The following is a 14,699-nucleotide window of genomic DNA, read 5'->3' as shown; positions in this document are numbered from 1 at the left end:
AAAGAGGTAATATTATTTATTATCTACCTGATTAATGAAAATCCATTAAAGAAAAAACAAAGAGCCCCATCAAATGCTCCATTAAATGCTCCACTATCTTCACCTGGGAGAGCTCTCCTAGTTGTTACAATCGAGCATAGCATCCGGGGGTCCATAAAAAGCTAGCTCGTCCGGCCCACCATCCATCACTATTCAAAGGTTAGTGTAATGTGTGAAGTACGTGGGAACATTTTCTTGACAATAGCTGGCTGCACTGCACAAACGAATGAGAATTAAAAATCCACTGAAAAAAGGTAAAAGTGACCTTGACCTTGAGCACAATTTGGATGAAGACCCATTGTGTGTAACTTTGATTAAATTCTGATTGGAGCAGCAATTCTTTCAAATTATGGAGAGATGGGCAGACGACAGACATCTCACCACCCTGTAAGCTCATCTGACTGATGCAGCAGAGTTAGAGGTAAAACGGTACGCTTTCTAGCTAGTGCTAAGTCTAAGTATACAACTGTATATGTAAGAATTCTGGGTAATTTGTACGCAGAACATTGCACTCTCTGTTACTACGTTTTTTGTTTGTGGAAGTTTGTTAGCAGATATACCAACTTGTGACCGATCATTAGAAGCCTCCGCAATACAAAAACACTATAGGAAGTTAAAATGTTCTCAGTAAAGGTGCAGCCCCTGTGTGTGTGATCCAATAATTCCAAACATCCTATGGCAAGAATAAAGAGACAAAACTGTTTTCAACATTACAGGTTAGTAATTAATGATGACTGGATAATGAGTCATGGAGCTCCAAAATACTGTATTCATGACATATCACACTTAATCAAGACAACATCCTCAGCCAGGTAGTAGAGGCTTTGACCCACAAACAGGGTTGCTAAATCTTTATGTAACAAGTGCACAGATGAAAAGATGAGATGAAGAGATACTCATGAGATTTGTGAGAATGAATCAAAGCAGTGAAATCAAGACAATGAGCGGAAAGACAGTGAAATACTCATGTGTACTCCAAATTCCTTTCTATGGGTTTGTCTATGCAACCAGAATATTACAAATAAATGTAACAGTTATCTGATCCATACTGATATAAACCAAGTGATTAAAGCTGCCTTAAATGAAGGACGGAGTGAACCGTACTCCACAAAAATGAAGTGGCCACTTTTGAGATTGTCCCACATTTCAGCATTACTAGTTCATGACTGTTCACAAGTTTTAAAGGAGTCTCGCAGATGGTGGATTGTCCATTGCAGGAGCCACAGTCCTATATCACATACAGTGATTTACTTCATAGCGTCTATAGGATCCATTTATAACTGCCAACCATTGTGGGCTATGGCCTCATTTTTTCTTCTGTCTTCAGCCTTCTCTTATTTATTTTTTTCCACATACGCTTTTTATTCCAGTTTTTGTGAATTTAGGTTTCTTTTTTACTTATTTAAAACATCTTTGAAGTAAAGATGTCTCCGACCCACATTTATCTTTATATTTCAAAAAGCAAGCCAGATGACCAAGGTCGTAGGTTATGTGAACATTTCCTGCTTCCTGCCTTCAAGCAGCAGCCCAACTGAGAGTGATTGATGGAGAGCAGACTTGGAGACTGAAGGCTCCTTCTCTGGTCTCTGTTGTGCTGCTTTTTTGCAATATGTGTGCAGCAACAAAACACAGTTTGTAGTCATGCCTGATCACTTTCACCTAACAGACACTAAATTAGGTCTAAGCGATCTCTGATGTTCACTGATGGTGTAGTATTGTTTTAATTGCTAACTTTAATTGCAATTAATTGCAATTAACACAGCCATGTTTAATAAACCCTAAGGGCAATACTATGGGTAAAATTGGATCATGTTATCATACTACAGACACACACACACACATATAGATACACATATATATTTATTTATTTATTTAAGGAGAAGTTGAATAAAAACTAAAGCTCAGAATTATCAAAATGTGCTAAGAAGCAGCTGAGCACAAGCTGTGACAGGATTATAAAAGGAAGTGTAGTGTGAGAGTGTGAGAAAGTCAGTATGTGGAAAGAAATAATACACTTCTATAGAAGCTGAAGTCACATTTAATGGTCTACCTGAAGCCTAAAGATGTGTTCAAATGAGTAGATGAGCATAAGCATAATAGAGACGGAGATGAATGCCCAGATGAAGGGAGTCCACTAAGGACAATGTAAAGACATATTTAGTTCTATTTCACATGCAAATGTAGCAATAAGGCTATTTTTATTTGCCTCTTAAAATGTAAATTGGACGCATTGTACCAAAGTAGGGTAGATATGTGATGCTTCTGTGTTTCACACTGTGGCATTTGGAGTCATTTCAATCCGACTGAATGTAAATCATAATTTTTAGAAACAGTCAAGGTCAGGGGCAAAGACTCAGTAGCATATAAATACACTGTGCAAAGCAGCAGAGGCACAAAGTAGGAAAACATCCATTAATAATGTTGGAAGCCAGATGATATAAGCAGAAATGCAAGGTACCTAAAAACAGGGCAAGATAAGATGAAAAAAATAACTCCAATTGATCACTAAAGCACATATCCCGAGCTTTAGCATTCATTCTAAAAATAAAAAAAAAATCCATTCAAGAATCCAAGAATTAGTGGAAAGAATTTAATTTTGCAGGTAAAATAAGCGAGAAATACAATGTGAAATATAGAGTAAAGTATTGCAGGTCAGTGGGCAGAGGAGGGAGGAAGAGATTTGGGGGCGGGGGGGGGGGGGGGGGGGGGGGCTGAACTGAAGCACCTTAAATGTAAAATGTAAGAATGTCAATGGGGGAGATGTCAGCAGGTGAGGAAGCAGCCAATTATCCAGACGAACTCTTGGCACAGAGCTCCCTGTTCCCATTAAGAGACATAATATTACCGTGTTAAGAAGGAGACTAAAGAGATGGCTGGAAAGTGTCCGTGTGTGTAATAGCGTGTGTGTAATAGCGTGTGTGTAATAGCGTGTGTGTAATAGCGTGTGCGCACGCCTCACGTGCAACCTCTGGATAAAAAGTGGTTCGAGTCATGGGTAATGAGACAACAAGCACGGGCGAGGGCTTCGATAACAAGCAATAGAGATCACAAAAGCTGGGTCATTATTACTCCACTAGCCTGGACACAGCAGCCCCTTCCTCTCATTACTCCCTGCTTATAACCCTCTGTCGCTCCAAGCAGACGAGGTGAGAGCGAGAAAAGGAGAGCAGATGGAAGAAGTGTGGATGTGCATCTTAAGTGAGAAAATGGTTTATTTTAGGGCAGGCTGCTTCCTCCAACCATCGATCAAGGTCTAAGGACATCAGAGGAGGTGCGCTCGGACGAAGCCTGAAAATTCTTCCACGTATAGGAATATATACTGCATCGTATGCACACGGCAAGTAACAGTGGGAGGTCGCTGAATATGAGAGAGGAGCGGACGTAGAAAAAAAAAGTATTATTTTAAAACTCTTTAAAAAATAGCTTTTCTCTTTCAACAGAACTGCATATTGCTCAATTGCCTAGTCATTCAGAAATATGGGATTTAACTACTTTTTAAAAATGTTATTACACTGATGTATTAAGTTGTAATGTACGTTAAAAAAACAATCAAGTCATTAGAAAAAGTTTAAATACGTCACAAGACCTGTCCCAGTTGATGAAAAAATATATTCAGTATGATAAAGAAAAGCCCCACAGCATTTCTTCTGTTAGACGTGGAAACACAAACAGATATGTTATAAATGAGGCTATAACTAATAAAAGTTTGGATCTCACATCTTTATCCTGTTAAGAAATGTCTGAAACAATGATCATTTTAAAGGTTTTCAGTCATTAATCGTTACTTTTTATTTTCAGTCACAAAAAATACAGTCATGGAAATATAAATTCCTATGATCTCATATTGGGAAGAAAGAGTTGCTTTAATTTTTTATTGATTTAATTATGATATTTCTAATTATTAGAGTATTATAAAACCTTTAAATGCAGCTTCATGGAAAAATGGTAAGAACTACAGCTCCATGTCTGTGGGTGCCCCTCAGGTTGCTATGGTATTTATGGGTATGCCTATTTTTATATTATTATCTTTGACATGTATTTTATGTCTATTCTGTGTCATAAAAACAAATATCATATTTTCTATTCAAAAATGTCAAGTGGATGCTGATGTTTACCAAAATAAGATAAAAAAATCTCCACAGTCTGCGATGGGAGTTTACAAACAAAAAATCAACTGAAAAGATAAAAAGGGAAAGATTACAACCAAAAAAATGGAATAACAGGCACTTCAGGTAAGTTTGGACAAGTACTGAAAATAAACCAGTGCACACTGGCTGTAGGGATACAAAGCTACCAACAGAGCACCTTCACACGCTGTAGATGTGCGACACCAAATATGTGCATCATGTTCTTTTCTAGGCTTGAGAGGCAATGCTGAATTCACAGAGTGAATTGGTTTTGGAGTTTTAAACATTTAAACAATCGCACTAATTAGCTTTACCTCCAGATCCTTGACTCTGGCATTGTTGTGACTGAAGGCAAATCGGATTTGTTTCTCAGATCAGGTCTTAAGGGCAGACTGCTGACTTTCGTATTTGCCAGTGATCGGATCAGATTTGCGTATCCAGACAGTACCAGAACCAATCTGCATGAGCTGCTGCGGTAACAACACAAGTGTCAGTAACTGCATTGCTCCACTTGTGACGCAGCTTTCTAAGAAGCCTTCCCTAACAAAGTAGCAGCATATAATTTGCTTTGGCATCTGTTATTCTCCATGTTGCTCTCTATAGCGCTCTGCAAGTGGCAGCATGAATTACACTCAAACTTACATTTCTCATAATTTTTTTTAATTTTTTTCCACAATTCCTAAAATCAATCCAAATAAAATAAAATCTCGATATGGCGAGAAACAGATTTGGGCTGACAAGTCTGACAGTTACGTAGTTGCACATACTTGTATCGCACATTTCTTTTTTTCGTCTAGATTTGTGTCACATTATCATTTTAAACACATTATTAGCTGATCGGAATACAATTCTACGCAAACCCAAACTCCATCTACATCTCTCATTATTTCTTTCTGCTCTGGAAAACCTTTTTTTAGAATGTATTGTCCTTTCATCGTTCTGGTCATTAAGAGCATACATTTTTAAAACTTTAATCATAGGAAACCATATTTCCACGAGTGCTTTTGCTTTTTTAAAGTTAAGAAACCCTGCCACTGTAGCCTCGCACTTTTCATCAGTGTGAAAGAATTGATCAAATTCCAGCATCAACATAAATGGGTTAAACCGAGTTGAAATGAGCATAAAGAAACTTTCAAAAGGTAAAAATATAAACAGCACACACACACACGCACGCACTGTGAAATATACTGAAGGCCAAACATCCTAGTAAAGCAGTGACAAATGGAGCACGTTTTGAATAGCAGTAAGCTTAAAAACATGAACATTAGATTGAGAAATTGAATTATTAAGATTTTTACACATACAGCCATACATTATTTTGCTTCTGCTCTGTTTTGTTAAGTTAAAATAACTGTTTCTTTGTTTCTTCAGCAGGGACGTTGTTTCGATATGACTGTATGTGCAAAAGACCTACTGTGTGGGTCGGAGTGGAGTTGCCATTTAGACTGAAGGTAGACTTTTTAGTGAACATGAGGGGTTTAGGGCAGACCGTGCAAAATAATAAGTCTCAAAAATCTTACATAAGGATTTAAAGAAGTTTTCATTTTCTGAAAAGCAGATTTGTACGGGAGAATGACGCAAAGACCCCAGTAGACTGGAGAGCACAAGTCTGGGAGCTGAACAGATCTTAATTTGCATGCTGAAGAAAAACCCTTTATGACTGTGCAGTTAGTCAAGAAGGTACTCCAGCATGTGTGTGCACAGGTTGCAGTGTCAACAATCAAGAGAAGACTTCTTGCAGATGCTCAGAGGACCTGCTGCAAGATGCAAAACCACGGTAAGCCTCAAAAGCAGAAAGGCCACCTGCAGCTCACATAAACATCCAAAAAGAAAGTTTTGGAGCACAAGCGTATGAAATGAGGGAGCAAGTTTTGTCTAAACGTAGAAAGAAGAAAGACAGGAAAACTAAAAAAATAAGCAGCTCCACCCAGAGCATCAAACATGGAAGTTGCAGCTATTTTGTCTTAAAATGCTTCCGGTGGAACTGATTGTTTCACACATGACACGATGCAGAGGTGCACAAATTCAACTGATGGGTTAAACCTAACTGGAAAATTTGTCATCATCCAGCAAGACTGTTTTCCTAAACAACCAAAGAACATTTTAGAGTAAAGACGAGGTATTTCCTCCACTGGCTGAGAGCAGACACCCCACAGAACCCACGAGCTCAAGGAGATTACAGTGAAGCCCGGAGAGAGCATCAAGCATCTGCTGCTATCTGCGAGACAAAGACTTCAGGCCATCATTTACTGCAAAAGTTTTCACCAAAATGTTATATGTGAGGATTTGCTTTGTCCAAATGAATCCCTGCGCTGTGTCTCCACTCAGTTGTTTCCATAATGACACAAACCCGATGAAATTAAACATATTTAAGGTGTTGGTGCTTTAATGCACAGTTACTATATGTCAACCTGAATGGGTTGAACACAGAGCCTGGAGAACAACAGATGCTTACTACTGGATTGTAAAGAAAAATTACTTCAAGACGTTAAAGCAGTGATTTTAAGGTGGGGCAGAGGAAATAAAAAGCAGCTTTAACTTCTATTAAAGGTCTTTACAGAAGTGTGAGTGTGATTAAAAAAAAATCTTAGAAACAAAAAGTGTTAGTCACTCCGGGGAAAATAGCAACGTATTCAAGAGCCTTGTTCAGGCAGTGTCATAAACCACATACAGTAGAGCAGTTCCTCACAGCCTGTCTGAAACATCAGGGGACTGTAGACATCAACCCGCCAGGCTGCAACCTGCAAGCTTTTATATTTAGACACATGAATCTTTCACAAGGCCCCGTAGAACTGGGATGGGGTTGTTCGGTTGGTGAGGTCACCACCCATCAAAAGCAGCCTTTTCACCCAACTGAACACCTCTCTCTGGGGCTGAGAAACGGCCCTCTGCGTCCTCTTCCATTTCATCCCAGAGGAGCACACGAGCACTGACTGTTTATCCTCATCACAAGGAAAAAGTTACGTGCATGTCCCCAGAGCTGCACTTCACTACTAGTGGGAGTAACTTGTAAACCATGCACATTGTCAAATAAACTAATGAAAGGACGACTCCTTATCAGTTTGTAGTTCTTCCTTTTTTCTCACTCTAGCCCTAAATGTGTACGTCTGAATCTAAATCCAGTGCTTTTGTCCCACTTTAATTCCCCATTCTTCCGCTTTCTAATTTCTGTTTATATTGAAAATTCATTTCTGTTGACCAGTGGTTTGTGTGGGTTCAGCATTTTCTCCTGCGATTGACTGCCAACATTCTCCACTGCTTCGGACAGCATTTCTTTTATTTTTTTTAGTCCGCCTGTGAACAAAAGAGGCCATTTTGTCACCCAACCAAAAAGAACTATCAGGTCATAATCGCTTCCAAACCATCTACAATGGCCCACAGGGGGCAGTACTTACACACCTGCCACATTATAAAGCAATTTGATGAGTAATAATGTCCCAAAATGTAAAAAGTGTCCACTTTAGCTCTAAAGGGTGCACTCAGGACAAGGTGCGGTGGAAAAATTACGAGCTTACAGCTGATATTTGAGCTATTTTCCTGCCTTTCATTTTTAATTTCACACATTTTATGCACTTTCAAGGGCAATTTCTGACCCTGCTTCTGTCCTGTCGCTACCTGCTTTCATCTTTTCTGACTCCACCTGTTTCATATTCCCTACCAGTGCCTTACTATAAGAGAAACAAGAACGCAGGAGTGAGAAGGGGAGAAAGACAGGATGGCAGACAGTCGGAAACAGATGAAAGATAGATAAAGATAGAAGCTGGCTAGGCTTCAGGAAAGAAAAAACCCTCCTGCCTGCTCTCTGCGCGCCGCTCACCAGATTTCTCTGCCTGCTTTTTTTCAGAATCCCTAATCTTGCCTGTTAACAACCTGCCAATAGGGCCGCTGTCCTCATGAATAAACATACGGAGAGTGGAGCATGGCCCTGAAAACATGACAACCAGCGCTCATGTGAGCACGCCTATAATGCGAGTGAGCTTGCCTGCGACTCAGTCCATCACTTAGCACTTTTTTTCCACTTCTGAAAATGTCGCCACCTTCAATTGGCAGGCTTATGATCTTTTAATAATGATGACAGGTAGCAAATGGGTGGAGTGCTGAAAGCTATGAAGAGACTGTGTGGTGGAGATGAGTGGGCTGACTCACAAGAGCTCAGAGTTAAAGCTCCGCTGCGGGGTTAGACAAATAATTTGCCTGTTTTTGTTAACTGGGCTTGCACTGGCCCTTGTTTTCCTCTCCTGGTGTGATAAATGTCTGACGGAACCAGATGCAATAAAAGAACAGAGCCACGAGTTCTGTCAACCTGATGTTCATTCGTTAAGAATTTCAGTTGCTCTTCTCCGAGAAGCTTTCCCACCCTCAGGATAAAAAAAGTGAAAAATGGACAAGATAATAGGCAGTGAAAACTGGATAGTGCTGGCTATCAAAAAGCCATGCTGGAACTCTAAGGTAATCATTCCTTAAACAGGATGTGGCTGCAGTCTGTCTTTGAATCAAGCATCTACTGGAGCCAGACAGGTCAGGCCTCTGAAGGCGCACAAATCCCTGACGGCCAAAGAAGACGTGCTTCACTTGCCTCCACCAGCTGTATCCGCCACCGTCCTCCATCACTCCCTCTTTCCATCCACCCCCACCCCTTCCTCTGAGCTGCTCAAGCTGCCTTGTGTGCTCTGTGTGTGCGGGAGCAGCACTTTTGACAGGGTGACTGTGGCGATGCTGACCCAAGTCGAGCTGAACGCCCTCGGGCGTCAGTTACTCCAGCTGCACATATAGAGCAGCGCGTGGGGCACCCGATGAGACAGTGAGACAAGATCACTCCTACTTGCTCCCTCCCTCCCTCCTCCTTTTCTCTGCTTCCCCTCGCCACCGAGCATGCTTCTCTTTGCGACACAGGAACACCTTATGCATTATTAAAGACACTTTTCCTAAAAAGGCTGCTAGCACATTATTCTGCAACCACAGTGACATGTCTCGATGCTCAAAATGTCCACTTTAGCTCTGAAGAATGTGCTCACCCAGGTAGCTCTCTCAAGCTGACAGTATTGTGAAAAGGTTGGAATAGTCACACAGTTTAAAGCGACAGACGCTTGGAGCACACAAATGATGGCTCAGTGTTACCTACGAGTTTTTGATAGCATTAGATATAAATGACAAAGCACATAAAGCACAAAGTGACTTCAAATCTGATATCAGTCACTCATTTATGCCAAAAACAAGTGTAGCTGATGCTGTGTATGAAGTGTAAACTAAATCCAGAAACCCTCCAATGCACACTGTGATCCTCCAGTCAGAATTTGGATGGAGCCTGAACCAAAGAGCGCTCATGTTTAATGATAATGGTTAAAGGCATCTGCTTAAAACAGCAAGGGGTTTTTTTTAGACTAATTCAAGGTGAAGCAATTCTAGTCTTGAAGATTATAACTATTATTTTAAAAAAAATAGCATAACTGTACTGCCACATACTGCTTTGTGACAGACCTGGTGTCACTCATTGGGCTAGGAAGCATCTTTAAATCACACCAGGAGCTACCAAATGTGCAAAAGTGACCAACACCTAAACCAAATATACCAAAAAAGCTTCTAAATGCAAGAGACAACACAAGGATGCATTAAAGGTGGAGTAACTGCTTGCAGCGTGACACTAATATAATTATACATGGCAGTGAAGCAAGGACGTTGTAATAAGTTCCACAAGGGGGCGCCTCTAAAAAATGACCTGAGGAAATTGTGTCATGTTTTTGGATGAATTCAAGGGCACCTTATTTCTACATGTTAACACGTCTTCTTTGCTTTAAACTTTGTCAAGCTGTCCAGAAACCAAAGCCCAACAGCTGCCTGCCCCATCCTTAGCTGTTTATTGCTGGAGATAAATGCATATAAACCAGACTCACCAACTTCCAGCAATGTTAGAATTTATTAACCGGAGTGTAAAAATTATTCCTCAACGCACAAAAGAAAAAGTAAACTTCACAAGCAAATGGAAAACTCACATTTCTTTGAGTGCCTCTCTGGGAGTCCCGCTGCTCTTTAACGCCGCTCAACAAGTTCAGAGCAGCAGAATGAACATGAACGAAGAATGAAGCTCTTTAAGACGCGCTCCTTAACGGGAACGTGATGAGTACGCACGTCAGTCTCCGAGGAATCGCTGCGCGCACCATCTCTCGCTCTTGTTTCAATCAAGAGGAGGATTTTCCTGCCACTTCAAAACAAATGACTGATCACCGTCCTGAGGGCTCGGTCAGCACCGCGCCTGCTGGAAACGCGGGGGATCTCTGAGCAAGACTCCGGTGCCAAAGTGTCCATCATCCTCTTTTCTGGTGTCATTCCATCACGGTGTCAAACCTGAAGCACAATGATGTCCACGGAAAAGGGAACCCCCCACCCCATCCCATACACACAAACGCACACACACGCAGTACCGCGAAAGAAACTTTGACCTGCTGGCGCGCTTTCCTCCTCTCTGTGATCTGCTTCCTATATTTCCAAAGACTGCTGAGAGCGGATCTCTGCGCGGATCCCGTCCCCACTCTCCCCTTTCTCTCCTTCTCCCTGGCTATGAATAGGTTTCAGCCACTCAACAGGGACATGAATCACAGACAATTAGTCTCGGCTGCTGAGAATATCCGCTCGCATCAACGCATCTTCTCCTGGCCGTTTCCCCAGCAAGGCGCAGCACCAACCGCACAGACGGAGATGACGGGGAAGATAATGCGTTCCGAGGCTCTATTAGATGAGACGCACACTCAGCGTGTTTCCCCCCCACACACACGCATACCTATGGTTTTTCTCCACACCCCTCCAGCCCTTCTCCACTTCGACATACTCCTCCACCCCCCACCCACACCCCTTCTTCACAGACATCAACACGCACAATCCTCTTTCGGGACCCGTTAGCAACTCAGAAGGGAGGGGGATTGTCTGTAGTTGAACCTTGTTTGGTTGAGTTCACACGAGTCGGCTGATCGAGTTAAATTATCCAACAAATGTGGGCGTGAATATAGTCTCAAAGGAATGATTGCATCCGGGCAAAATAGAGGGGGGATCATACTCTTGGTGATTACTACTTAACAGCCATCCGAGCATGTGAGAGGAAAAAAATAGAAGAAAAAAACAATATTTGTGCTTTTGATTTCACATGCAAAGCCATTGTGAAGTGTGAACGTGTTGAAATGCCAGGATCTTATTTATAATTAGATTTATTAGCTATAGTTCTAGTAAAGCGAATTTAATGTGTGTTGTAACTATTCAAAATGGTGCGTAATTGCTCCAAAATCCCTCTGACGCAAATAAAAACAGTGGTACCATACGTTCACTGGTCCCGCCTCGTTAAACGGGCTGTTTTAATTCCAAATACGTGTAAATTGGGACAGATTAGCATAATATAACCAAGACTGAAAAAAAATGGAAATGAACAAATAAGGGCGAAGGCTCCACTGAAAGTGTCTATTTTAAAAATTTAAAACTCAGTTACTGTGGGTGAATACGTCCGTGGGATTACTTAGATATAAATAATACAAAAATCTGTTTATCAGAGTTTAACATTCGAAGTTTAACACCTGTGGGTGAAGAAGCAACGTTGTTTATATTAATTTAAGGATCTCATAACCTACTTTTTAAAAAAAATTATAATAATAATTATTATTATTTAGTTAGCGCCCAGTGTGTTCTGTATTATCACCCCTTAACACAAGGAGCAAGAGAAGACGGGATGTTAAGGAGTCAGGTCATGACACTTGGCGCGCAGGTTAACCTCACAGTAGCTTGACAGCCTTACAGTTGAACGAGTGTCTACAGTCTATCTAGTCTCTAAAGGCCAAGACAGGCCCCTAGTCACCCCCTACCCGAAACCAACCTGTGTTAAGGCTGGTGATGTTCAAGGATGTGGTTAAAAGGAAAGAACAGACACACAGACTTCATAGAAAACGTTCGTTGGGCTTTTTTCTTCTTTTTTAAAATATCGATCAAAGAGCCTGAGAGAAAAAAAAAGTATTTGATGACAAGTGTCTGCCAAGCGTTATTGTAATTTTTAGTTTGACTTTAAAGTGGGAATATCGGCACGCAGCAGTGCTGATTCGTTTCGAGTTAGACGTGGAAATGCTTCCTGCTTTGGTTCTGTGCACCTACAGCGCATCCACGTGTCCTTTAAACAACGTATACAAGTGATTTGGAGCAAGATTTTAAGATAAATCTTTCTGTTCAAAGAAAGTGTGAAACAGCACTTTCTTAGTAGGACAGCGGCATTCAGGCTACACCTGATCTCATACTGGATGTACCACAGAAAAGGTACCGCTTTTTATTAGAGCATCTCTCCGCACGGGAGAGTGTGGTGCCGAATGAAAGCACAGCAAAGAGAACCTGAAAGGTAAAAAAAAAAAATAGCATGTGATCTCAAAATAGTCGCCTTACTTTCTCTTATCACGACGCACCTTTTGGTTGCCCACTTGGCGCGCGTCGTAGCGAAGCTTCAAAAGTTTATGCGCCCCTCCATCCAGCTGGACATCAATTAAAGAAATAAATCGGCTGCCTGAGCCTCTCACCTTGGGCTTCGGTGGTTCATTCCGTCGGTAGCAGCCGGTAATGTAGCCTGTTGCAGACAAATAAATCCGCTTTAAAACGGGACATCTTAGCACGGCGCGAGAACGGCACACTCCGCGACCCGCTTGTCTCTGCCGCTCCCGGGGAATGGAGAGGAGCTCCCAGCACCGACGCAACGTCACTTAGACCTGGACACACAGGTGGAGATTTTTCCAGGAGAAAATCCCACAAAGTAATTGTATCTTTAAATCGTTTGGTTATTAAAAAAAAGAAAAAGAAAGAAAGAAAGATTTAAAAAAAAAAAAAGGAGAGACACAGAGATACCTCGAGTGGCCCCTTAAAAAAAGAAAGAAAAAAAAAGAAGATCCTCGGAGACGGCAGAGTGGCCAGACCCACTGCTCTCAGACACAATGAGGTGGTGAGGCTTTGACAACTGGCTTTCACCTGAAGTTTAATTCTACTGAGTGCAACCATGAACAGAAATATACATATTCTTTAATTTTTAATTTTCTTTTTAATTTTTTTTTTTTTTTTACAATTATATGGCTTTAAGTAGGAAATGCACTGTCTAAATATGTGACAGCATTAAAACTTTGGAAACAGGAGCATCGCTACTGAGTGGGAAAAGAAAAAAGCTCTATGGAAAAACGGCTGGCAGTAATTCTGTTAGTCTTCATTTCGAGCAGCTGCTTCCAGAGAGGTGTTTTGTTTGCTTAAAGTCACGTTGTTAAAAGTCAAAGGTGTACCGTCTGAGTAGACAAACATGTAAAACTTATACTGCTATGCAAAGAGCTGGAACAATGGATTATATAAGCTGTGAATGACAACATATTGCAACACTAGAGGGGTTAAGCAAGTCAATAAACTGATAAATCAAACAGAAGCATGCCGTGAAACAACTCTTGCCTGATTTGTTTTTTTTACTTTTCAAATTGGAGAATATTGCATTATTTGCTCACTTGTCTTGCATCTTTAGCAGTTACAGCTGAGGGAGTGGGCTTCCAAGGCAGCATATGAGTCAGAAACAGAGTTTTCAAGGCTAGAAATCTCAACAATAAGCCAGTTGAGTCACTAAGTTGAGGAAGGAAATTTAGGGAATCTCATTTTAATCACTATTATTCAAGTTTTAATCACCTTTTAGTGATGACAGGGAGTCATAGCTTGCGATGTAAAGCATCTATGTGTCTCTTTGGAGGTGAGACAGTGAGTAAGTGTCAGGACCAACACAGGGCTCACGTCACCGGGTGGGATGCGTTTGGAAAAGACTGAATCAGGTCAGCCTCACCACTATTATGCACCTGCTCCATTCGGACTTTGTGTCAAACGTTTATCGTGCTCCTTTCAGTCGGGCACTAACCCTCCGCTCCAATCTGCTGCCTGCAGACCTCTGCTGCTTATCCAATCCTGCACGGTGTCCTAAACCCATAACCCAACTCACCCAAATTGAAATATCATATTAAGTTATAAAACAATACCTGAGAAGAATTACAGAAAAGCATAATCCAAAAAGTGCATGATTGAAAACGGATTAGTGGGGAACAAGAGGGGGAGGAGGATGTGGCCACACAGTTTGGTGGATTTGTACTTTGCTCACAGGCAAAGAGCTGCCTGCCTCGGGCTGATTGTGAATCAGGGCCATCCCGTTCAGATTTACGTGCCCCTGCGAGTGATTTGGGATTTACTTTCTTAACAGGCGCCATCCAGATCTGTCCTTGTTGTGCGGTGTGTGTCCGTCCATGAAGTCATGCCTCAGTGCCTACAGCTGGATGCTTTTCTGATAGGCAGTCGCTTTCTCTGCTGAGATTTGCAGCTCAGGGGCAGAATAAATACTGTTTCTCATTTAAATAAGTCTACGGTTTTATTACTGTTGAGGAAAAAAATATGTGGACGTGGAACAGCACAGTTATTTTGGGGTTTAGCAGTAGGCACATGGGTCAACGACCCCAGAAAAATGTGGCAGGGGATCAATCACATTACCGACTACAGAAGCAATAACCA

At 41.4% G+C, this 14,699-nt stretch overlaps 1 protein-coding gene across 12 annotated transcripts in view; it reads right to left on the bottom strand.

Moving 5' to 3' along the window:
• Positions 1–13,177, bottom strand: part of ntng1a (netrin g1a) — a 131,666-nt gene extending 118,489 nt beyond the window's left edge. For 10 of the 12 annotated variants that reach the window (XM_086306990.1, XM_086306995.1, XM_086306991.1 and 7 more), the window contains exon 1: positions 10,157–10,948. The gene's annotated coding sequence lies outside the window, so the exon portion shown is untranslated. Of the gene's footprint in view, positions 1–10,156; positions 10,949–12,703 lie in introns of those variants that run through there. The other 2 variants (XM_086306989.1, XM_086306997.1) reach the window with 2 other exon arrangements.
• Positions 13,178–14,699: the final 1,522 nt, after the last annotated feature.

The sequence above is a fragment of the Aulonocara sp. 'chitande type north' Nkhata Bay genome, linkage group LG9 (assembly GCF_057382095.1).
Source record: "Aulonocara sp. 'chitande type north' Nkhata Bay isolate Kocher_YH1m ecotype deep benthic linkage group LG9, A_spYH_male_GT1.1, whole genome shotgun sequence".
Lineage (NCBI taxonomy): Eukaryota > Metazoa > Chordata > Actinopteri > Cichliformes > Cichlidae > Aulonocara > Aulonocara sp. 'chitande type north' Nkhata Bay.
The sequence above is the reverse complement of the archived record's forward strand: the minus strand, read 5'-3'. Positions and strand labels throughout refer to the sequence as shown.